Here is a 24,366-nt window from a genome sequence, read left to right on the forward strand (position 1 = left end):
TCCTTTGACCGCCTCATTTGCTCTTTTGGGCATAAGTGAAGATGGAAAAAGTTAGCATCCTCTTTATGAGTACTCATAATGCTTAGGAGACTGAGCTTAATTTTTCTTCAGACTGAATGATGTACGCACTAAAACCTGTCCACTGCGTTGGAAACTCCTATATGATACAGTTCTGGTGCCTGGAATTCAAAGACAGTTGTTATAGCAAAGTATCAGTGTGATTATTTTACTTTTAGTATGTATTTTAAATAGCTTTTAGGAGTATAGATTATTCCTTTAAAGTCTAATGTTAACCAACACATTAAATTAAAGTGAGATTTGAATGAAAAAGATGTTGACATTATATCTAAAATGTTTACTTTTAAAAATTGCCTTTTGCTTAAAAAAGGATTTGATTGTGCTTTTCCAAAGATCAGAGTTTACTACCTGTCAAATTTATGTATTTACTTAATATGTATTTAAATATATTTATTTAAAAGACAAGTAAGGGAAGAGAGATATTTTGAACTTAAGCTCTTGTCTTGATATTTAAATCCCCTATTTGATACACATGTGTCAGAATCATTCCATGAAAATGTTATGTATGTAATTTTTAAAAGCAATAAAAAGTCAAAGATAAGAAAATCCAAATATATAGCCTCCATTTGGAATCACTGTTTAAGAGAATTATATTAAAAATAAGCATTGGTGAACGAGCTTTCTACATAGTTATTAAGGAAAATTTGAAGTAAACAGCAGTAACAGTGAACCTATCTCTCATCTTCAACAGAAGAACCTAGGATGTAAGAAAGCATTTTTTTAAAGCAGGAAAAGATTTGTATTTTTGTGTTTTAGAGCAAGAATAAATGTTTTAGAAACAAATAATGGAACGACATTTGAAAAAAGAATGTATAGGCTACCTGGGTGCAATTAAAGAAGTATGAAGAAACTTGAAAGAACATACAAAAAAAAATCTCATTCATTCAGACTACAAATGTGAGTATGATAATTCAGCCTGGGTCAAAGTTAACCTTTTCATAATCTTAGAACAAAAAGTTTATTAGATGAATGAATTGCTTAAACAAAATTATAAGGGGCATAAATTACAAAAGAAATATACCTACCTAATGAAACAGGACCCTCAGAGCCTCTGTTTGGTAACACCTGGTTAACAGTTTGGTACTCTATACTGTATGTACTTGAAAGCAGTAAAACTGCATTCAAAAGTTTTATAGGTTCTACTCTGAACTAATTTAGACTAATTTTCATGTAATTGAATCTGTTGTAAAAGGTGAGACCCCTGAAAATGGGATATCTGGAAATACTGAAACCTAGTAGTAATTCATGGTGGCAGAGATGTAATGACTTAAACTCTGTCATGAGTGACCATACCAAAGGAATGAACTCTGCTGCATTAGACTAGGCCTTCAAGTGATGATGTCAAAGGACCACAATTTTGACCCTTATGGATATATGCAGGATATATTCAATATCCCGGGGCAAGAATTTACTTCTTTTCTTTTTTTTTTGGCTAGGCAATGGGGTTAAGTGACTTGCCCAGGGTTACACAGCTATTAAGTATTATGTGTCTGAGGCCAGATTTGAACTCAGGTCCTCCTGAATCCAGGGTCGATGTTCTATCCACTGCGTCACCTAGCTGTCCCCAAGAATTTACTTCTAATGCTAAAAAGATTTATGGCATTTCTGATCAGTGAGAATTATTTTAAAATATGTTTATTTAAAAGACAAGCATGACAAATATGCCATACTAAAAATCTAGTGATAGCTTACGATTCTCTATTCTCATGGAGAGAATTAGTAGCATGGATAATCGTTAAAGAATCATTTCTGTTTGACTTTGGGAATATTACTGTCTTGGGCTATTTATGTGTCTGATATGCCGAGTCTTCACAATGATTCAAACTAAGGAAACAATATGGTAAATGTCTGTCTTTAGGACAGACTCATACTCAGATCAGCTCCTTTCCTTCCCCACTCTGTTGGGAATAGATTACATCACCTCTCAGACTAACACAAAGAGCCAGCCTAAAAGCAGAGTTGACTTCTGCGCTAACTTGTTCATTCATACCTTCTCTGGAGTAGAGATATAATTGATTTGGCTTAAAAGGCCTCCTCTTACATCTCTTTCTAGTCTAGAGTAAACAAAGATATTGTATATGCCAACAAAGTGCTTAACTAAGCTGAGTAGATGATATGAAAATTTGAGAGTAAGAATTAACATGGGATAATCCACAGTGGAGAGACATGATTGTAAATTATAGAGGTTAATCCTAAAATATAGAATTTAAAAAAATAGGACTCATTGTTTTATACTTTAAAAAAAACCAGAGTAATGTAAGGATCTCTTGAAACCTAATGATACATGGTAGTGAGGAACAGTAATGGATTGTCTTTAATGGGTTCTGTCCACTGCTCTGTAGACATTTTAAACCCACCAAACAGACGAGTACACTGTTTGGTAAAAGAGGAGTATGTAAGTAGTAAAGACACTTGGTTTATTGATACATTTGGTACCATGCAAAAGGGAAAAAGAGCGATTCAAGTCAGAATACTGCCTTTTTCAAGGACAGTTTGCAAGAGAAAATGCTGGCAATAAAAGAAAAGTGAAAGTCACAGGTATATCAATGATCCCAATTCCAAAGACTAGAAGGAGAATATCAATTCAAAAGAAACATTTCTGAAATAACTGCATAAAAGAAATATATTGTCACCTTTTACATAATTCTGGGCCAATGAAATTTCATTTGGGAGGCTTCACCTGGGAAAGGCAGTTACTGTGTTATATATGCTGAACCACCAAAGAGATGGTTCTAAAATTCAGATGTAATGATTCCGCCTCCCTCCCCAATAAAATCCAGTAGCTCCCTAGAGATAGTAGACATGTTTGGCATTTAAAGTCCTTTAAAACCTGGCCTCTTCTTATCTTTGTAGTCTCCTTACACATTGTTTCTTTCCATGCATTCTGCAATCTAATATACTGGTCAATCTCCATTCTCCAAGCTTTTGAACTAATCTCTGCCTCTGCCACCTTCTGCAGAAGTCCTTTCCTGCTCCTCTTAACTGCTAGTGCCTTGCTGTCTAAGTTCCCTTGTGTGTAACCCATATTTTGTACATATTGTCTCCCTGGGTAGAATGTTAGTTCTTTAGGACCAATGGTATTTTATTTTTTGCTTTGTATCCCTCTCACCAGACCGGTCTATAGTCCAAGACGTTAATGCCCTCAAAACAAAATAGAAATTATTTTTGGCTTACTTGCTGTTAAGGATTATCCATGCTACCACTTCTCTTCATCAGGATAGAGAATTACAAGCTATCACGAGAGTTTTAGTATGGCATATTGGGTCAATAAAATGGCAGTTGAGAGATCTCATTTAGGAAAAGCTGATAATATCATGTTATGATGACAGTTTCCCTCAATTTCAAGCAACAACTTGAGACCTGGGTACTAATGCCAGTTCTCTTACCTGTCAGCATTATGATCTGAGGTGAATTACTTCAGATGTGTAAAATTAGGGGCTTGGAATACACCATTTCTAATATCTAGCTCTAATCTTCTTTGATTCTGGGTTGATCTACATATAGTTATGCCATTAAAAGAATTGAACTTGTCTTCATTCTATCTTGACAGATATTAAAGCATGCTTTGAATGAATGGAAATGTCTCATAAAGGACTTAACACTTCAGCAAGACAGGGGCAAAACTAATATTCATCAATAAGTAAATGCACTTGATCAAATTTTTTAAGGAAAATACTTCATGTTTTAAATTTTAACATTTGACATCAATCTTTTTTAAAAGCTGTGAGAGCCCTAGCTTTCTATTCATGCAAGCTTTGAATAGATTGTTATTCCTTTTTTTTTTACAATCCTTAATATTCACGTGGTACCACAAAACCAATATAAGAAGCTACCATGTGTTGTTTTAAAAAAAAAATTTTAAAGCACTGGTAAATGAAAAGATGAGAGACTGCTTATAAACTTTTTTTTTGGTTTTAAGTGACTTTTTTAAATGAAAGTTCAATGGCAATAAGCATGGCTAGGAAGCTAGAAGAATTGTTAAGTGATGGCTTTATTCCTACTGTAAACACTAACAGAATAGAAAGAAAAGATTTCTGATTTCTAGAACTGTTTTTGAACCATTCCAATAGAAGCTGATTTTTCAATATAAAATCTCTACCCAAAAATTGCATTTTGAGTTGTCTTTTATAATTCATATTAGGAAAGGTGAAGTGAAAAAAAACACTTTTGAAGTGCCTACTATGTGATAGGCAATGTGCTAAGCTCTTTCCAAATATTATCTTTTGATCCTCACAACAACCCTCTGGGAGTTGGAGAGCTAGGAATAAAAGAATTCCCAAGCTTAATAGTGATATCACATCCTCTTGCCATTTAGCAACAATTGCCTCTCACTCTAAACTTTTTCATTTCTTCATTCTCTAAATATGGACAACCTTAACAATTTCATTTTTATTTGTTAATTAGGAAAAATATTGCTATTTTGAGGAGTTCCTTTTGCTGTTGTTGGAAGGGTCCTTGCATGTGAAAGCTACAATTTTCTTTATATACTAGAAATATTAATGAAAGTATGGAAGCTTTGCTTTATTGGTTTATGAGCTATTTCATGGAAAAGCATGCTAACTGAAGGCAAACCTGTAAGAACATAGGATGATGAAGTTTGAATATTCAATTCAGGGAGTATTTTTAAAGAACTTACTATGGGTTAAAACACTGCTAGGTCCTGGAGACAAAAAGTTGAGATAGTCCTGGCCTTCAAGAAGCTTATATTCTGTCAGGGAAAAACAACATATGCATAGATAAGTAAATACAGAATACAAGCCAAGTATAGGTGGGCATCACTAATACTTGGGAGAACCAGAAAAGGCCTCTTATAGGAAGGGGTAGCTAAGTGGTGCCTTAGTGCTGGGCCTGAAGTCAGGAAGACCTGAGTTCAAATCTGGCCTCAGACACTAGTTGTATGACCCTGGGCAAGTCACTTAGCTCTGCCTCAGTTTCCTCATCTGTAAAATGAGTTGGAGAAGGAAATGGCAAACCACTCCAGTATCTTTGCCAGGAAAACCCCAAAAATGGGGTCATGAAGAGTCAGACACAACTGAAACAACTGAACAACACCAGCAACAAAAGTAGTGGCATTGAATTGAACCATGAAGGGAACTAATTCCAAGAGGCAAGTATGGAAGGAGAATGTCAGGTGTGGGGGACAGCCTGTACAAAGACATGGAAGTGGGAGATGGAATGTCCCACAAGACACACAAGTCCTAGTACTTGTTGGAATCTTATCTCCTGTGGGATCTTGTTCTACAAGGTCAGATGAGACAGTTTCCTAGAATAAAGAGTGTGTTACCAGGAAACAATCTGAATGGGAGCATCTAGTAAAGAAATCTTACAGCTTTGGCCATTGTTTATAGATTGAGATATGAAAAAAGTATTTGCTCTTTTGAGTAATTGTATCCTTATAAAATATTTGAATTGTCAGGGCAGCAGGTCATTGAAGCTAGGTAAATTCATGTAAAACCTAGCATACTTTAAAAAATCTGCTTCCTCACTTTTCCTAGGAAACACATTATCATCATTCTTCACTGATTTTATACACACACATACACACATACACACACATTTACATAGTTGAGGTACTATTATACACATTTTTTATATATTTACATATAGTTTATGGACAGTCTAGAATATAATGGATAGAGTACTGGACCTAGAGTCAGGAAGACCATGGTTCAAATCTAGCCTCAGATACTTATATTCTGTGTCCCTCTGGGCAAGTCACTTAATCCTCTGCCTCAGTTTTCCCATCTTTAAAATGGGGGGGTAGAATAACAGCATCTATAAAACAAAATTTGTAAAGTGCCTTACAAACCTTAAAATTCTGCATAAATGTTGCTATTATTATTGTTGTTATTATATTTTACAGGAATGACTGACTCCCAAAACAACTGTTGGCTCTGTTCCTTAAAATCTCCAGAGAAAGAGATTCAGTCAACCCCCTTAGAAACAAGTTCCAGCATTTTATAGCATTTGAAGTCAGAAAGGTAAAATCAAAATACTTTTCGCGGGTACCATAACAAGATAACAAAATCCCAGAGGCAAACACCCAACCCTCTGCAGAAAGAAGGATTTCTCATAACGCAGACAACATCACTTTGCATATATGACTTTAAATTCTTCTTTTCTGTTTTGCTATCCAAGATAAATTAGCTTAATTCCTTTAGCTTTTTTTAAAAATAAGGCCAATTTCATGTTGTTTTTCTCTCTTTAAGTTATTGAAGCCAATCTCTACACATGAACTGTTAGGAAATATAAAATTTACATGTGTTGATATCCATAGGTTTGTACATTTTTGTGATTCTTATTTTTAAAAGCTAGTCTGTTTGCTGTGTTGTTTGAACTTGTTGTTGTTATTGTTAATTATTTGCAGATGCAGAAAGAGAACAACACTGATGTATATAAAATGATGGGGCTGGGATCTGCTGGAACCTGAATTGTCTTTGTCTTGTATATTTTGTGGTTATTGGATGGTTTAAAGCACAGACATTGGCCTTTTTCTTCCCCCTTCCACATTACTTTGTAAACATGGGACTAATAATTCATTTTCATTTTACCTTACTTAATAATAATCTACCCATTTCATATTTTATAAACCGTCACCATTTCATTTACACTAATGGTAATAAATTTTTCTTTCCATTTGCATGTCTAGTTACAAACTGCTCTTCTGTTAGCAAATCCAATTTCTTAAATTACTGTAACTGAAATCCCAAATGGTTCTAGATTAAAAGTACTTCTTTTAGGGAGCCACAAAATTAAGAACTCATGTTTTTAGTGAACAAACTAACCCTGGCATTGATAAGAACCATAGACCATAAAGGGCTAAAGAAAAGGTGGCATGACCTCATTGAAGGAAAGGGAGAAGAAAAGGAAAGGGTGGTGCTGGCAGGGACCAAGCAAGACATTCCAGAGAGGCGATTGAGTCCAATGAGAACCCCAGCAAGGCAGGATTCCAGATTGGCTGCGGTAACAAAACGCCATAGTGGTGAAAACACTGTCTGCCTCTAGATACACCACTGGGTTTTAAAGATATGAAATGATACCAAAATAAGAGTACATGCCAGGGCTACCTCAGTCTCCTCTCATTTCCACAATGCCACAATTGGGCAAATAGCCACGAGGGCACAGGTGGTAGAAATGAATTGGGGGAGAAAAACTGGAGTATAGATAACAGGTTTCCCCATAACTTTAATCTCTAAAATATTTCACTCCTTATGAGTAAGACATTTTTATTTTACCCTCTTGAAAATTAGCAGAATAATTCAACTATATGACCAAAGTTTTATATGATATCTATAAAGGATGCAATAAATATTTATTCAATTCCCAAACTTTCCTTGTATATGGGGATTTCTAAATCAAAGCTAAAATGATAGGCATTTTAATGTTACTTGTTCATAATAAACTCAGAATATTTAATAAGTTTTTGCTAACGTTTTGAGCCTTTATTGGCATTCTATTAAATAACCAATCAGACCCTATTCTAAAAAAATCAAAAGTATCATAAAGACATTCAAATGAAGACCTTTAACATCAGGTAGGCTGATGTGTTTCATGAAACTTTTGTGATCTTTTGTCACAGTACTAATTCAGCTTGCGAAGAAAATAGATTTCAGACAATTTATCCCTTCAATTGGTAGGCAAAAGATCTTCATCTGTTAATGTCATTAACAGTAGTATTTGGTTATGTTATTACATTTATATTGTTAAATGATGTATAGTGTTTAGAGTTACTAGATCTACGTAGAGTTTAAGGGTTAGCTGTGCATGTATCATATAAAATATCCAAAAAGTAAATCTTTCTTATTTTCTGATGTTGTGATTCTGATTTTGGTAGAGAGATAGTTTGAGGGGAAGGATTATATTGAAAAAGTCTTAATTTCTCTGTTATCAAGTGGTTAATAAAGTAGGATCTAGATTAGAACGTTGGGACTCAGAGAACTGGGGAAGCAGAGAAATGGAGAAAATTTGCACCAAAATCATTATACTTCTGAACTAAGACATGGAATTTTAGTTGGGCAATGTGATTTTTGAACACAAGGAATCTGTGGATTCCAAATCCCGTCAGTTATTTCAAAATGTTTCAAATCTGCCCCCTTCCTATTGCCAGTAACCCAACTCGGGCCCTTAATACCATGTAACTGGTTTGTTTATGTGTGTATGTGCGTGCATGTGTGTGTTTGTGTGTGTGTGTGTGTGTGTGTGTGTGTGTGTGTGTGTGTGAGAGAGAGAGAGAGTGTAAGGAATCCAGGGTGACTCTTAGCTTCTTCACTTTTATTATTTTTTAATTTTTATTTGTTTGGTCTTTGTTTACTTTAAGTTTTCAACATTTATTTAAGATTTTGAGTTTTAAATTTTCTTCCCCTCCTGTTTCTTCCCCCTGCCCCCGACGGCATATAATCTGATATAGGCTGTACATATACATTCATGTTAAGCATATTTTCCCATTAGTCATGATGTAAAGAACAATCAGAACTAATGGGAAGAAGAACCATGAGAATGAAGCAATAAAACAAAACAACAAAGGAAAAGGAGAGCAAATAGTATGCTTCCATTTGCATTCAGACTACATATTTCTTTCTCTGAGTATGGGCAGTAATTTCCATCATGAATGTTTTGTAGTTGTCTTGCATTGCTCTGAAGAGCTAAGTCTATCAAAGTCAGTCATCCCATGATATGTTAGTGTGTACAATGTTCTCCTGGTTCTGCTCACTTCACTCTGTATCAGTTCATGTAAGTCTTTCCAAATATTTTTGAAGTTTGCCTGCTCATCATTTCTTATAGCACAATAGTATTCCATTGCATTTATATACCACAACTTGTTCAGCCATTCCCCAATTGATGGGCATCCCCTCAATTTACAATTCTTTGGCACCACAAAAAAAGCTGCTGTAAGTAGTTTTGTACATGTGGGTCCTTTTCCCATTTTTATGATCTCTTTGGGATATAGCCCTAGAAGTGGTATTACTGGGTCAAAGGGTATGAAAAATTTTATAGCCCTTTGGGCACAGCCCCAAATTGCTTTCCAAAATGGTTGGATCATTTCACAATTCCACCAACAATGTATTCATGTTCCAAATTTCCCACATCTTCTCCAACATTTATCATTTTCCTGTTTTGTCATGTTAGCCAGTCTGATAGGTGTGATGTGGTACCTCAGAGTCGTTTTGATTTGCACTCTCTAACCAATTGTGATTTAGAACATTTCTTCATATGACTATAGATAGCTTTAGTTTCTTCCTCTGAGAACTGCCTGTTCATTTATCAATTGGGGAATGACTTGTAAATATAAATTTGACTTAGTTCTCTCTATATTTATATATATATATGTGTATATATATATATATATACATATATATATGTGTGTGTATATATATATGTATATATAGATAGATACATAGAGATATAGATATATTCTCTATATATTTTAGAAATGAGGCCTTTATCAGAGACACTGGTTGTAAAAATTCTTTCCCAATTTTCTTCTCCCCTCCTAATCTTGTATGCATTGGCTTTATTTGTGCAAAAACTTTTCAGTTTAATGTAATCAAAACTGTTCATTTTGCATTTCATAATGTCTCCTGTTTGGTCATCAATTCTTCCCTTCTCCATAGATCTGAAAAACAAACTATTCCTTCTCTTCTAGTTTGCTTATAGCATCAGTCTTTATATCTGAATTGTGTATCCTTTTTGACTTTACCTTGGTATAGAGTATAAGATGTTGGTCTATGCCCAGTTTCTGCCATACATTTTTCTAGTTTTCCCAGCAGTTTTTGCTAAATAGTGATTTCTTATCCCAGAAGCTGGAGTCTTTGGATTTATCAAATAGTGTATGAGTACAGTCATTGACTGTTGAACACCACGTAACTGTTGCAACAAGTCCTTAGCTGGCTTCTGTGCTGTTAGTTTTGCCCCTTTGGTCCATCTTACCTCCATACTTACCTCATACTCATTTAATTCAATTAAACATTTATTATATGCCTAGTATGTGTAAGACACTGTGCTAGATGTAGAGGATTCAAAGATGAAATACATAATCCTTGCCTTTAAGGGAGTTTGCTGTCCAAAATATAGAAATACCCTGTAATAAAAGAATGTGAACCAAAGATCTATGAGTACTTAATTAAGAAGGGAGTGTTTATTTCTAGCTTGGAAAATTTCATGGAGAAGGTGACACCTGAGGTTGGTCTTAAAGGAAAGAATTTTAATAGAAGGAAATATGGCAAGTTCCTTCCAGCTCTAAGAGAGCAAAGACACAAAGAAGGAGGAAAGCATCCAGATAAGAATAGGGGATGGAGCACAGTCCAGTTTGACTAGAACATGAGTGTGCAAAGAGAAAGAACAAGAATAGGGATTGGCCTTGTAATTTTGTTGATATAGGGAACTCTTGGGAACTCTACTACTACACAGAACCTTTACAATTTATGGTCTTAGAATTGCCTCAAATACTGAAGATGAGTTGCCAGGATCACACTACTATTTGTGCCACAAGGGAATAAAGGGAAGCAGTGTGAAAGGAAAGTGCTATTTTCGTTATATTACTTCCTGATGAGAATTTTTTAATGGCTTCACAAGGTGTGTATGACAAAAATCTAAACTCTACCTCAAACCCTTCCCCCAAACCTGGTACTCCCGAACACCAAATCTTCTTGTCATTCAAACAAATAGCAGCATTGTCCCCTATACACAACAACGCCTATATTCACTTCTGCCTTTGTTAAAACTGCCACCTCTAATCAATCAAGTGTTGAGTACTTATTATGTGCCAGGGCACTGGATGGATACTGGTGATACAGGCAAAAACAAACAAAAAAGTCATAACTCTTGAGGAGCCTAGATTCTATAGGGAAAAACATCCCTTACTTATATAAGTAAATACATTGGTAATTTTTTTGGGGGAGGGGCACTAATAGCTGAAGGAAGCTAGGGATTCTAAGATGCAGAGGTCAGGAGAAAGTACATTGGAGGCATGAGAGATATCTATGTCAAAGCACAGAGACCAGAGACAAAGTGTCATGTATGAGAAATTGGCTAATTTGACTAAATTTAAGCATGTAAAGTGACAAGGAGGCATGATTCTAGGGGTGATCTAGGGTTAGGGTTTGGCAAGATATGAGCCATAGAAAAAGAGGACAAGGGATTTGAAAAAAGATGCTATAAATTTGAATTGGTTAATTAGGTGGTCAGTATTGAGAAGGGATGAAAATGAAGCTAGAGCAGGGGGCAATAAGGGGTGAAGGGACTAGTAGTCATGATAAGATTAAAAATAGGTTAGGAGGAATAAGGCATGGGGAAGATGGAATGATAAGAGACTATAGTTAAATCAAGGAATTTCAGAATTCTGGATCATGAAAATGAAATAGCCATAATGCCCTATTTCAGTTCTTCTCATGCTTCAAGGCTCAGCTTGAGCCATAAAATGTTATCAGGCCATTCCAGCCTCTCTTCCCTCCCTCCAATGACCTCTCCATCTCCTAAAATCCTAGTGCTTAACTCCTGAAATCCTATACCCTCACTTTCACACATCTGATATTGTTTTACAATTGTTATCTATACATATATACACATTAAATATATATGTATATATATATATATATATATATATATATTATATATAATCCAAATGAGATAATAAATTATTTTGTGGATGAACAGGTTGGTTTTAGAAAATACGTGGAAAGACTTGCATGAAATAATGAAGAGTGAAATGAACAGAATGAAGAGAAAATTGCATACAGTAATAGCAATATTGTTTAAAGAATAACTGTGAATGACTAAGCTATTCTGAACATTATAAATATTCAAATCAACTTCAAAGGACCTATGAAGGAAGATGCTATCCACCTCCAGAGAAAGAACTGATAAATAGATGTACACATGGTATGGTGGGGTGTGTGTGTGTGTGTGTGTGTGTGTGTGAAATGGTGGCCTTCTCTAGTGCAGGGTGGGGTGAGAGACAGTTCAGAACTTAAAATGTAAAAAAGAAAAGAAAAGAACCACAGTCAGTTTTGTACAAATAAGCTTTCTGGTGCTTGTGTAGCAAGGATAATAGATGGACAACTGAAGTTTTGTACTAATATCCACAAAATATTAAAAGACTGCAAATGAAACTTCCCCCATTAGGGAGATCATTTTTTTGAGGATTTGGGAGAGGACAGACAAGAATTCCATGGGATGAATTGTGGATGAGTTGTGATTTTCACAGATAGAGGAAATACTCACCACCAAAATGACTAAGTATCGAACTTAATTCTGATGTTTGAATGAAATTAACTTTATGCAATGGACTTTTTTACTCTTAAGATACATTATAACTTCTAGGTAGAAGTTTGCAAATTCACAAAGGGCATGTGGAAAATGACTGTAATTTATTAAAAAACTGTTGTTACTGTTTGTCCTTCATTTTAGAAGAAGACCATGACATCAGGAAGGTGATGCCATGACTTGCAAGTGAATTGGATTTAAATTAGGGAGGGCTGTGCAGAGTTACCACCCTCACTTTCTCCTCCAGAGCCATATGGATCCAGTGGCAAGACATAGATCAGGATGACTAGAGATGGTTCCCATTCAAAAACTAGAGGAAGACTGAAAGATACCTCTCCCATCTATGGTTTGGAGGAAATTTCACATACAAATAAGGTATAGAGAAAATTACAAAATAAATTATTTTCATTATACAAATTTAAAAGCTTTTTCATGAGCATAATCAGTATGGCTAGAAAAAGAGGTGTGTGGCTGTTATCATTCAGTCATGTCCAACTCTTTGTGACTCCAGTTGGAGTTTTCTTGGCAGAGATACTGAAGTCGTTTGCCATTTCCTTCTCCAGGTCATTTTTTACAGATGAGGAAACTGAGGCAAACAGGGTGAGGTGACTTACCCAGCGTCACACAGCTAGTAAGTGTCTGAGGCTAGATTTGAACTCAGAAAGATGAGTCTTCCTGACTCCAGGCCTGGCACTCTATCAGCTATGCCATCTGGCTGCCCAAGAAGAGAAACCATCTATTGGGGAAAATTTGCATCAGATATCTCTGATAAAGATCTGATATCCAGGATAAATGAGAGCCAGTATAAAAGACCAATTAAAATTATATTTATAAATAGTTTAAAGACATGAGTAGTTTTGAAAGAAAAACTGTAAATGATCCACCTTTCTAGGGGAAGCTAGTGGTACAGTGGATACTGTTGGACCTAGAGTCAGGAAAACTCATCTTCTTGAGTTCAAATCTGGCCTCAGACACTTACTAGCTTTGTGATCCTGGGCAAGTCACTTAACTCTGTTTGCCTCAGTTCCTCATCTGTAAAATGAGCTGGAGAAGGAAATGGCAAATTATTCCAGTAATATACTACCAAGAAAACCCCAAATGGGGTCACCGAGAGTAGAACACAACTGAAATGACTGAACAGCTACAGCAACAATAACCACCTAGCTTGACTCCAGGAGACTAATGATGGAATATTCCTTCCTTTTCTCAGAAGAAAAGTTGTGAACAACAGACACAGACAAGATTGTTAATGTTCAATGTGCTATTTGGTTTTGCTTCATTATATTTCCTTGTTATAAGGAGAAAGAGAGAGATGTAAGTAATTGCAACGTAGAGGAAAAAACACTGTAGCATTAAAACATTTTTTAAAAAGGATAATTATATATATATATATATATACACACACACACACACATACATACATATATATATATATATATATACACATAAATATATGAAATATATATTCTCCTCCCCCTCCCAGATTTTAAAGGTTCTGAGCTTTTCAAAGAGATATTTCAGAATACACACAGGTCATGAAAACACTATTAAAAGTAAATTATTAAAGTACCATTTATCCAGAACACAAATGATCCAAAAACTCAAATGACCATGATTTTTTCATACTCTCGAAGAATGGTAAAATATTCATAATGATCCCACACACCCCCTCCCAATGCACTGTATGATTTAAGATGCATTCTCAATCAAGAAAGATCGTATTCTTTATCATTTTAGTATTAAAGTATGTTTTTACATACCTAGTACAGGAAAGCACTAGAATAGGTACCAGTAGAGATAGTTTCTGCTCCTATTTCTATGGGGATGAGTTGGCAGAGTTTTCTGTAAATTTTTTCTCCCCTTCCATTACTCCTGAAAGCTTCTAATTATCTTTATGAGATAATACTGGTAATAATATTCCACTATCCTTTTCCATCATATCTGCAAAGAAGTTCACTTTCCAAACCAGTTATTGGCCTTGGCTGCCATATCTTTCTATCTGACAAGAAGAGTATATTTGCTTGCTAAGGAAGTTTCTATGTTCTTTTAGTTTCTTCTTTGTGGCAATTGATTGAAATCTACCAAACTTAACTTAGGGAATCATGATAATCTATGTCAATATTGCTTCTCTTATCTGTTTCCTAAGTACTTATAGTTTAAGTAGGACAAGTTGGTGTTTGTGTGCTTATTTGTTTCTCATTTTTATTCTTCTAATTTGTTATTAATTTTGATCGTTGATCTAACAAGAGAGTGGTATGACTGTACAGAGACAGCTGATTTAGAAATTACTCTCACAATGGTAAGAATTCATTTCCTGTAGGTTAAAATATAATCACTTCATTTTTGGTGATATTGTTTTGGCCTTACTATGTCTAGTGCCTCCTGACTCTGTTCTTGAAGCATTCATCACATATGTGTGTGGTTTATGTCTAGTCATTAGGCTTTTAGCCCCTATGCTTATGCTTGAATCAATCGAGCAAGCAGTAATTTATAACTGAACCATGTTTGCCAAAATATTTTTACATTATCCATTGTCCTGCCCACCTTTGAATTAAAACAACTGAGTAAATATTCAAGTCCATGTTGACTAAAATTAGAGGATCTTGTTAAATTCTTTGCAGAATTTCTCTACCTTTACATACTTTGTAACAATTCCTGGCATAGAAACTAATTATTTTCATGATGGCCTTTTTACAAATGATTATCAAGTATGCACTGTAGTGCCAGATGACCAAATGTCCCATGAGATGGTATTTCTTGTTGCTTTTGCATATACAATAAAACCAAGTGCACCAGAGCTAACTTATTATCTACACGGAAATTCTGAGAGCCACCTTTCCATTTAGCTATGACTTCTCTCTTTTTTTGTTTCATTTATAGCAAAAATCTCAAGATTGATATGATTCAGTTCTTGTAAGAGTATGGTAAGTAAAGTCAACAAGCATTTACTGAGAGCTTTCTTTGTGACAGGTACTCTACTAAGTTCTGGGGATACAAAAAAACTGGTGGTGGGAGAAATGATCCCTGATCTTAAGAAGCTCACATTCTAATTGGGGAAAACCGCATGCAAACAATGATGTACATACAGGGTGAATTTGAGGTAATCTCCCACTAGCAGTGGAAGTGAGATAGGGATGGGAGTCACTGGGAAAGTCTCCTTACAGAAGGTTCAGTCATGGTCACTAGATGAGGATCTCACATTTAGAGTACTAATAATCAAGTTAATGCTTATAGTCTAACAACCACGTGATTCTTAGCACCCTGGTCCACCTATCTATCATTCTGCCTCTACAATCAATTTACAAGCATTTATAAAAGATTTAGTGTGTTCCATCCAGACCCTGTGCTAAACACTGGGAATATAAATACAAACAAAAAGATAGCTCCTGTCCTGAGGGAGCCTGAATGGGTGCAGACAGTATATAAAAGGAATCTTAAAGTGAGGGCAAAGATGGGGAAAGAAGTCTGGAGAGTCAAGATCAGAGCCCAGAAAGGAATGAAGAGCTGAATATAGCTGGCCTAGATACTACCCTTAAAATGGAAGTTCCAGGAGGACCTGACCAGTAGAGAAAGGGGCCACAAAAGCATAGTCAAGCAGAACCAGAAAAAGGACTAGAAGGGACTAGAAGGCCAAGACCATTTTGGATTTTTTCACCAAGTACCTAGTCTACTGGTAATGGTACTCTCTATACCTAGCTAGACTGGTCCTTAGGAATAGGTGCAGTCTGCTACTGGAACTATACTTGAAGCCTTTGCATCATGAGGAGAACCTGCCAGAGCTTGTACTCTGCTGGTGTAGCCTTCAAGGACCCAGAGTGACCTCCATGCCATTGTAAGGCACCAAAGTAGGACTTTGTAGAGGTTTCCAAAAACTGGAAGATGGGACATGCACTATAACTCATCACAAGCCTGTCTCTCATTCTTTTCCATGAAGCTTCTTCCACCACCACTAATAGGAGTAGTCCTTGTGTGAGTCTCCTTTTCCACTGTCTTCTATTCATGATGTTGTTCTAGGTCCATTGGGAAGACAACTGCACAGAATCACCTATGCCCCAGTCACCCCTTCCTTTTCCACACACTGCTCTTATTGAATGGCTGACTTCACATCAGTTGAGCCCAGAGGATTATTTTTTCCTAGAGAGGAACAGAATCCAACTATTTTACTTTAGTGCTGAAACAGGCATCTCTACACTAGAAAAATGGTTGCCAAGAGAAAAAAAAAGTGCCAGGCTGTGAAGTATGTTGACTTACCAACTCAAATGAAACATTTAATGAAAACAAAATACAATTATGTCATGTCCTTCATATAAGTTCCAGAAGGGAACTTTACAATCTAGAAAAGGAATTAACAGGAGAAACTTTTATGTTTTTATTTAAAGGCTGGATAAAATTGAGCCTTCTAAAATTTACTTGGAAGGCAATTCCACAACTCTACAGTATAATTACAGAAGCTTGGACTCCCATTATTCTAAGGCTGTATTTAGGGTATCCCAGATAGTCAACCAATTTGGACCACTAAGTGACTAGGAACAGACGATGGAAGAAATGGATGGAAGATTTTGTGGCTCTGCTAAAACCGTATACTGCATAAGTGAGTTAAAGAACTTCAAAATCAATACACAATTTTACTGGAAGCCAAGGTATTTTAATGTGGAAGTAATGTGCTGAGACAACTTAGTACTAAAAGAGAAGTGCAGCATTCTGCTTGGTTTATGTGTATCCATCCTACTAATAGCATGATCTGGGAGACTCATAAATAACAAGTTATGATGATCAACCTTTGAAGTAAAGTCATTTGAGATCAGCTTTGATGGAAATCTTTGTCCACTCATGCTTCTGAGATGGGAAGGTGAAAGTCTTTAGAGGTTTAAAAGACACTTATCAAAATAAAAAAGAAATGATACATCAGAGAGGGGTTTGGCATACCAAATATGCAGGGCTGGTTCACTTATAACATTAGCATTTAATTTGAGATAAAAACAAAGTTGAAGAATCCAGTGACAATTAGTTCCAAACAAATCAGAGCTCTTCAGTGTTTTGGAAGAAGAGCTAAATTGATCAGCAGTGCAAAAGGGGAATCCTAAATTCAAAATTACACTGACAAATGACTGCTGTCTTTTCAATCTTGATTCTCCTGTGTACCACTAGCTCTCATTTGGTCACACTCTTAGTAGTCATTACATTTTGTTGATTTATCATGCTGCTGCTGCATGTTACACCATCTTCCCTCGCTTGACCACATCCTTACGATCCAGACACATGTAAAGTGAGGTGGCTAGTGGTAATGTAGTTTGGGTCAGCCAGTTTAGTGGATTAGACCATGGTGCTGATAAAATTTGGGAGTCAAGCTCAATCCCCATTTATATCAGTTAGTGAGACACATATAGAAACACCTCCTTGGTCACCACTTGCATCCTTAAGCCTTAATTGCCTTCTAATAAATGTAATCCCTAATCTTGTCATAAGGGAGATTGGTGAGAGAATGGATGGTTTGGTGCCACTGATCCCTGAGCTTCAGGACTATTGCAACAGTTTCTAAATAGGACTGTTGACTTCTGTCTTTCCCCTCTCTGATACCTCTTCCACAAAATATCAAAATAATATTCCTAAACCATGTCTGACCATTTCACTCCCCTACTCAAGAAACATTAGTGACTTCCTATTGCCTCTAGGACACAATACAACCTTCTCAGTTCAGCTTTTACAACCCTTTACAATCTGGATCTGATTTACCTTTCTGGACTTACTGTATATTACTTTTCTGAACATACTCTACTTTCTACCCTTCGTCATGACTTCATCTTCAATCATTGTGCCTTTGCATAGGTCATGTGTCTGGATGCCCTCATTCCCCACCTCTACCTCTTAGAATTCTCAGCTTCTTTCAGAGATCAGCTCAGATGCCATCCCCTACAGGAAGTCTTCCCTGAGCCCCTCCATTGTTAGTGTTTTCTCTTACCTTCTCAAATCATCATATGCATACTTACTTATTTGCCTGTTACATCCCTCCCTCTTATAGATTATAAGCTTCTTGGGGATGGAGACTGATTTTCTTTGTGTCTTTGTAGCTGCCTTTGAAGGCAACTAGGTGGCACAGTGGATAGAGTGTTGGGTCTGGAGTCAGGAAGTCCTGAGTTCAAATTCAGACTCAGACATTTACAAACTGTGACCATGGGCAAGTCATTTAAACTCTGTTTGTCCCAGTTTCCACAACAGGAAAATGGGGATAATAACAGCACCTAACTTTCAGGGTTATTGTGAGAGTAAAATGAGATAATATTTGTAAAGCACATAGCACAGTTCCTGGCATGTAGTGTTTGATAAATTCATATTCTCTTCCCTCACTCTTTGTACTCTCAGCTCCTAGCATAAAATAAGTGCTTAATAAATGCTTATTGGATTGGGTTCAAAGAGAGTTAAAAAATCTGAGAATTTGTGGGATTTTGTTTATGTGCATATTACTATTGCAAATATAAATCATAAACCTGCTACAATTTAATAGATGCTCCCCCTGTAGAAATGCCATGACTAAAAATTTCATCACTCTGTAGCCAACCCAATGATGAGCCTGTTGATTTAGTTTATTAGACAAAAAAAATGTTTAAGTAGAACTTAAAAGTTTGTAAAGTGCTTTGCATATATTATGTCATTTGATTTCATCTTCACAAAAATCCTGGGAAGTAGATGCTAGTATCATCTCCATTTTACAGGTGAGAAAACTGAGGCAGAGAGATGAATGACTTGCCTAGCGTGACATAGCTAGTAAGTATCAGAGGCATGATTCAAACTCAGTTCTTCCTAACTTCAAGTCCAGCACTCTATCCACTATTTCACCTATACAGTCCCTCTCTGGACTCACATCAGAAACCCTTCTAGCTTGGTGGAGCCTGCCAGAGCTTACCTTCTGCTAGCATAGCCTTCAAGAACCCAAGGATACCTTCACACCATGATGAGACATCACAGTAAGATAGTAATGGAGGATCACTCGTCTCCACTACTGGGAAAAAAAAAACTCCAAGTGAACCTCCTACCCATTGATGAATACAGATAAGATTTCTTTAGGTTTTATAGTCAGTCAATAAACATTAAGTACCTACTATATCAGGTACTGGGTGAAGCACTAAAGATATAGAGGAGACAAAAAATACTCTGTGCAAAATACTCTGTGCCCTCAAGTTGCTCACAAACTAATTGGGGAGACAACAGGATAAATAGAAAAGAATTTACAGAGGTTGGGGCAGGGTTGAGAAAGGCTTTCTGTAGAAAATGAGATTTTAGTTGAGTCTTGAAGGAAGCCAGAGAATTAAGTAGGCAGAGATGAGGAGGGAGAGCATTTCAGGCATGGAAGACAGAGAAAATGCCTAGAGCTGAGAGATGGAGTGTTGTTTTTGGAACAGCCAGGAGGCCAGTGTCACTGAATCAAAGAGTATGTGGTGGGGAGTAAGGTGTTAAGAAGACTGGAAAGATAGCAAGGAGTTAGGTTATAAAGTGCATTGAATACCAAACAGAGGATTTTGATCCTGGAAGTAATAGGCAGCCACTGACATTTACTGAATAGGGTTGAGTATGGTTGGATCTGTGCTTTAGGAAAATCACTTTGGCAGCTGAATGGAGGATGGACTGCAGTGAAGAGAGATTCATGACAGGTAAACCCACCAACAGCCTCTTGTCCAAGTGTAAGATAATGAGGGTCTACACCAGAGCCGTAGCATTATCAGAGGAGAAAAAAGGATGTTGCCAAGGTGAAATTGAAAGACCTTGGCAACAGATTGTATATGGAAGGAGGTGAGAGAGAATGAGGAGTCAAAGATGACACCTGGGTTGCAAGCCTGGGGACCTGGGAAGATGCCCTTTTAGGGCTTAGGGAGAAAGATAATGCACCACCTAGTCTGGTGATGTATTACATTCTGGGGAAGGGGTCCTTCTCAATTATAAGGCTATGGAAATCTTGGGACAATTGATAATGTCTGGTTCCATAGGGTATGTATAAATGGAACCAAATATAGGTCAAAAAGTCCCTATTTACTGAACCTCTATAGAAAGGGCAAATGTGAAAGGGAAATGAGAACTTTCTTTTCTTCAGAGCCAGGTCTAAAGTAGTTCCCACATATGACATTTCTTTCCATTAATATTATTTTTCAACTGATTTTTAAAAAATATATATTATTTTATTATTCTTAAATTCAGGTCTTAGGTGTTGTAAAATAGAGTTTCTCTTTGTAAAGAAGGAAAAGTATGAGAACATAGAGAAATCCTGATTTCTTTAGTCATTTCTTTTCAAGCTACACACTGCCGACACACTCCTCACCTTTGCAGCATGCTGCTGGTAGCTTTGCATTGAACAACCATTACTGAAAATTAATTGCATACTTAATTACTAATCATGTGCTTAATTAGGCATGCAAAGCATATTATTGGACATGTATTATTGGCACAAAGTTTGGATAGTTTAGTCCAGTCTTCAGTGATATTGTGTTAATTTATTGCTAAATCAGACAGTTCAAATTGACTCTGTTCAAACTACCTCTGCACTTAACTCAGCATTCAATATACATCCTGGGTGGGCCTTATTTTAGACAATTTGCTTTGAAAAGTTTGCTTAGAAATAATCTATGGCAGCTGTTCTCAGAGTGTGGTCTGGGTACCCCTGGGGGTCCCTGAGACCCTTTCAGGGGTCAAAAACATTTTCATAATAATACTAAGACATTTTAATTTCCAATATGGTAAATATCAATAGATGTAACCCACATCAACAAAAACTCTTGGGTGGGGAGGTCTTCAATAAAATTTTTAAGAGTACAAAGGAGTCCTGACACCAAAAAGTTTGAAGAACCACTCCACTGATCTAGGGAACTGCTAAACAAACAAACAAAACCAGAAACAAGGAAAGAGAAATTCTTTCCAAATAACAACAAAACACATAAAATATTTGACTGTTAATCAGTCAAGACACATATTAGACTTAATGTAAATATAATTAGGAGCATTTTATGCAGAAATAAAGGAAGACAAATAATTGGAAAGAAATTCATTGTTCTTGGTCAGGCTGCTCCAATATTTTAAAAAATGATAGTATTACCCAAATAAATTTGTAGATTTAATGCTATAGTTGTGAAAACTATCAAAGGGTTTCTTTGTAGAACTAGAAAAAAAAGTAACAAAAAAATTCACTTGGAAAGACAAAACCCCTCTAGAATATCAAGTGAAATAAAGAAAAGAAGTAGAAATAAAGGGGTCTTATTACCATCATGGTTATTTGGTAGTGGTTAAAAAAAATAGAAAAGTAGATCAGTGGAACAGATTATATAAACAAGATTCAGAAACAACCAAACACACTTTTCCAATGTTTGATTAATCATAGAAAATGAAACATTGGGTGAAAGAGCCTCTTTTTGACAATATTTGCTAGGAAAACAGTGTGGCAGAAATTAGTTTTAGACCAGTATCTTACATCATATACCACAATAAGCTCTAATTAGACATATGACCTAAATATAAAATATTGTCAGTTAATTTTTAAATTAAATTAATTCAATTAAATTAAATAGAAGAAAATGGAAGGAAGTGCCTCTCAGATCTATATTTTAGGGAAACTTAGGGAACATTAGTTAGCCAAGCAAGGGATACATGAGATCAAAAAAGTTAAAAGAAACCATTTATATTACATAGAATTTTTAAAAAGCTTTTGCATGAACAAAATCAATACATCTAGAATAAGAAAAAAGTGATCAATTGGGAAAAATATTAGGAAAATAATGTCTGCATGATATGTCTGATAAATTCTTATATATGAGATATGTAGGGATTTGATATAAATATATAAGAACTAGAACCATTCTTTCATAGGTAAGTGGTCAAGAAATATAAATATTTCCAGAAGAGGAGAAAAAAAAACATGATCAACACCATATAAGAAAATGTTCTAATAATAACCTAAATACAGCATTAAAATAACTCTGAGTTCTCACATTAATCAAATTTGCAATGATGTTAAAAAATAGAAATAGATAATATTGGGAAAACTGAAGAAAGATGGACTGAGTAATGCAGTGTTATTGGAGCTGTGAACTGGTCACTACTCTGGAAAGCTATTTAGAATTATTCAACAAGTCATCAAACTTGTTATACCCTTTGACCCAGAGATCCTACTGTGCATATACCCTAAGGAGGTAAATGACAGAAAGAAAGTTTCCAAATATACCAAAATGTTTTTTTTAATTTTATTAATTTATTTTGATTCATCAACAATCACTTCCCTATGCCTTTCAGTTTAAAATCTTTCTCCCCCTTCCTCCCCACCACCCTCCCCAAGACAGTGCACAATCTGATATACGCTATACACCCACATATTTTCACATTAGTGAAGTTGTAAGCAAATACTAAAACCAATAGGAGGGGCCATCAGAAAGAGGAAACAAAACTCAGCAGAAGAGAAAAAAAAAGATAGTGATTCAACTTTCACAGTTATGATTACCATTAGTGTCTTTTTCTCCATTTCCCCCCCATTTATGCTTTTCTTTCTTCTCTCTCCCTTCCCCCCCTCACCAGTACTTTCCTTTTGACCACCACCTCCTTCAGTCTCTCCTCCCTTCTATTATCCCCCTCCCCCCCTTCCCCTTTGCCCCAACTGCTTCTTCCCTCCCTTCCATCCCCCTTCCCTTTTCTTTCCCCTTTTCCCTCTTACTGCCCATAGGGCAAGTTAGATTTCCATACCTAACTGACTGTGTTATTCCCTTCTTGAACAAAATCTGATGAGAGCTAGGTTCAAACAATGCTCATCCCCCTCTCTTCTTTCCCTCTGCTGTAATAGGATTTTGTGTCTTTTCCTGTAATGTGATTTACCCTTGTCTGCCTCCTCCATTCTCAGTACATTTTCTAAGATCAGACTAATCCACTTACTTGGATATTTAACCCACTTGATTAGATTCTTTTTTTATCATTACATCAAAGTCAACCAATATCCACCCCCTTTATGTATACTCCTTTAACATGGTGTGATAACAATACAGCTCTCAAGAGTTGCAAAAGTCATCTTCCCTTGTAGGGATGTAAACAGTCTGTCCTTATTAACAACATTTTGTATCTTTCTGTCCCATTTACCTTTTTATGTCTTTCTTGAATCTTGTACTTGAAGATCAGATTTTTTGTTGAGCTCCGGTCTTTTTATCAGGAAGATTTAGAAGTCCCCTATTTCATTGAATATCCATCTCCTCCCTTGAAAAATCATGCTCATTTTTGCTGGGTAGTTGATACTTGGCTGCAATCCAAGCTCCTTTTCCTTATGAAATATCATGTTCCACACTCTGAGGCCTTTTAATGTAGAACCTGCAAGGTCCTGTGTAATCCTGACTCTGGTTCCATGATATTTAAATTATTTCTTTCTGGCTGCTTGCAGCACCTTCTCTTTCATCTGGTAATTTTGGAATTTTTTCTATTATATTCCTTGGCGTTGTCAGTTTAGGATCTCTTTGAGGTGGTGAGCTGTGTATTCTTTCTATGGTTATTTTACCTTCTGGTTCTAGGACTTCAGGGCAGTTTTCCTTTATGATTTCCTGAAAGATACTGTCCAGGCTCTTTTTTTCAGCATGATTTTCAGGTAGTACAATGATTTTTAAATTATCTCTCCTGGATCGATTTTCCAGGTTGGTTGTTTTACTGATGAGTTATTTTATGTTTTCATCCATTTTTTCATTTTTTTGTTTCTGTTTGACTGATTCTTGCTCTTTCATTGAGTCATTAGTTTCATTTGTCCAATTCTAGTTTTTAACAGCTTGTTTTCTTCTGTTAGTTTTTGTACTTCCTTCTTCAGTTGGCCAATTGTATTTTTAAGGGATTTGTTTTCTTCAGTGTACTTTTTTTCCAGTTTGCCAATTGTGTTTTTTAGGGACTTGTTTTCTTCAGTGTACTTTTTTTCCAATTGGCCAATCGTATTTTTGAAGGACTCTTCTACCTCTCTTATTAGACCTTTAAAATCCTTCTTGAGCTCTTCTAAGAAGGCTTTTTGGGCTTCAGACCAGTTCATATTCC

General features: G+C 36.0%; 1 long non-coding RNA gene across 1 annotated transcript in view; it reads left to right on the forward strand.

Moving 5' to 3' along the window:
- The window catches only part of LOC110205651 (uncharacterized), a 47,035-nt gene that overhangs the window by 4,491 nt on the left and 18,178 nt on the right, over positions 1-24,366 (forward strand). Inside the window, exons 2-4 of the long non-coding RNA XR_013485347.1 lie at positions 5,942-6,059; positions 12,484-12,714; positions 15,220-15,263. This is a non-coding gene — a long non-coding RNA (uncharacterized LOC110205651). The remainder of the gene's footprint in view (positions 1-5,941; positions 6,060-12,483; positions 12,715-15,219; positions 15,264-24,366) is intronic.

This window comes from Phascolarctos cinereus, unplaced genomic scaffold, assembly GCF_003287225.1.
Source record: "Phascolarctos cinereus isolate Bilbo 61053 unplaced genomic scaffold, phaCin_HiC Scaffold_3;HRSCAF=262, whole genome shotgun sequence".
Taxonomy (NCBI): Eukaryota; Metazoa; Chordata; class Mammalia; order Diprotodontia; family Phascolarctidae; genus Phascolarctos; species Phascolarctos cinereus.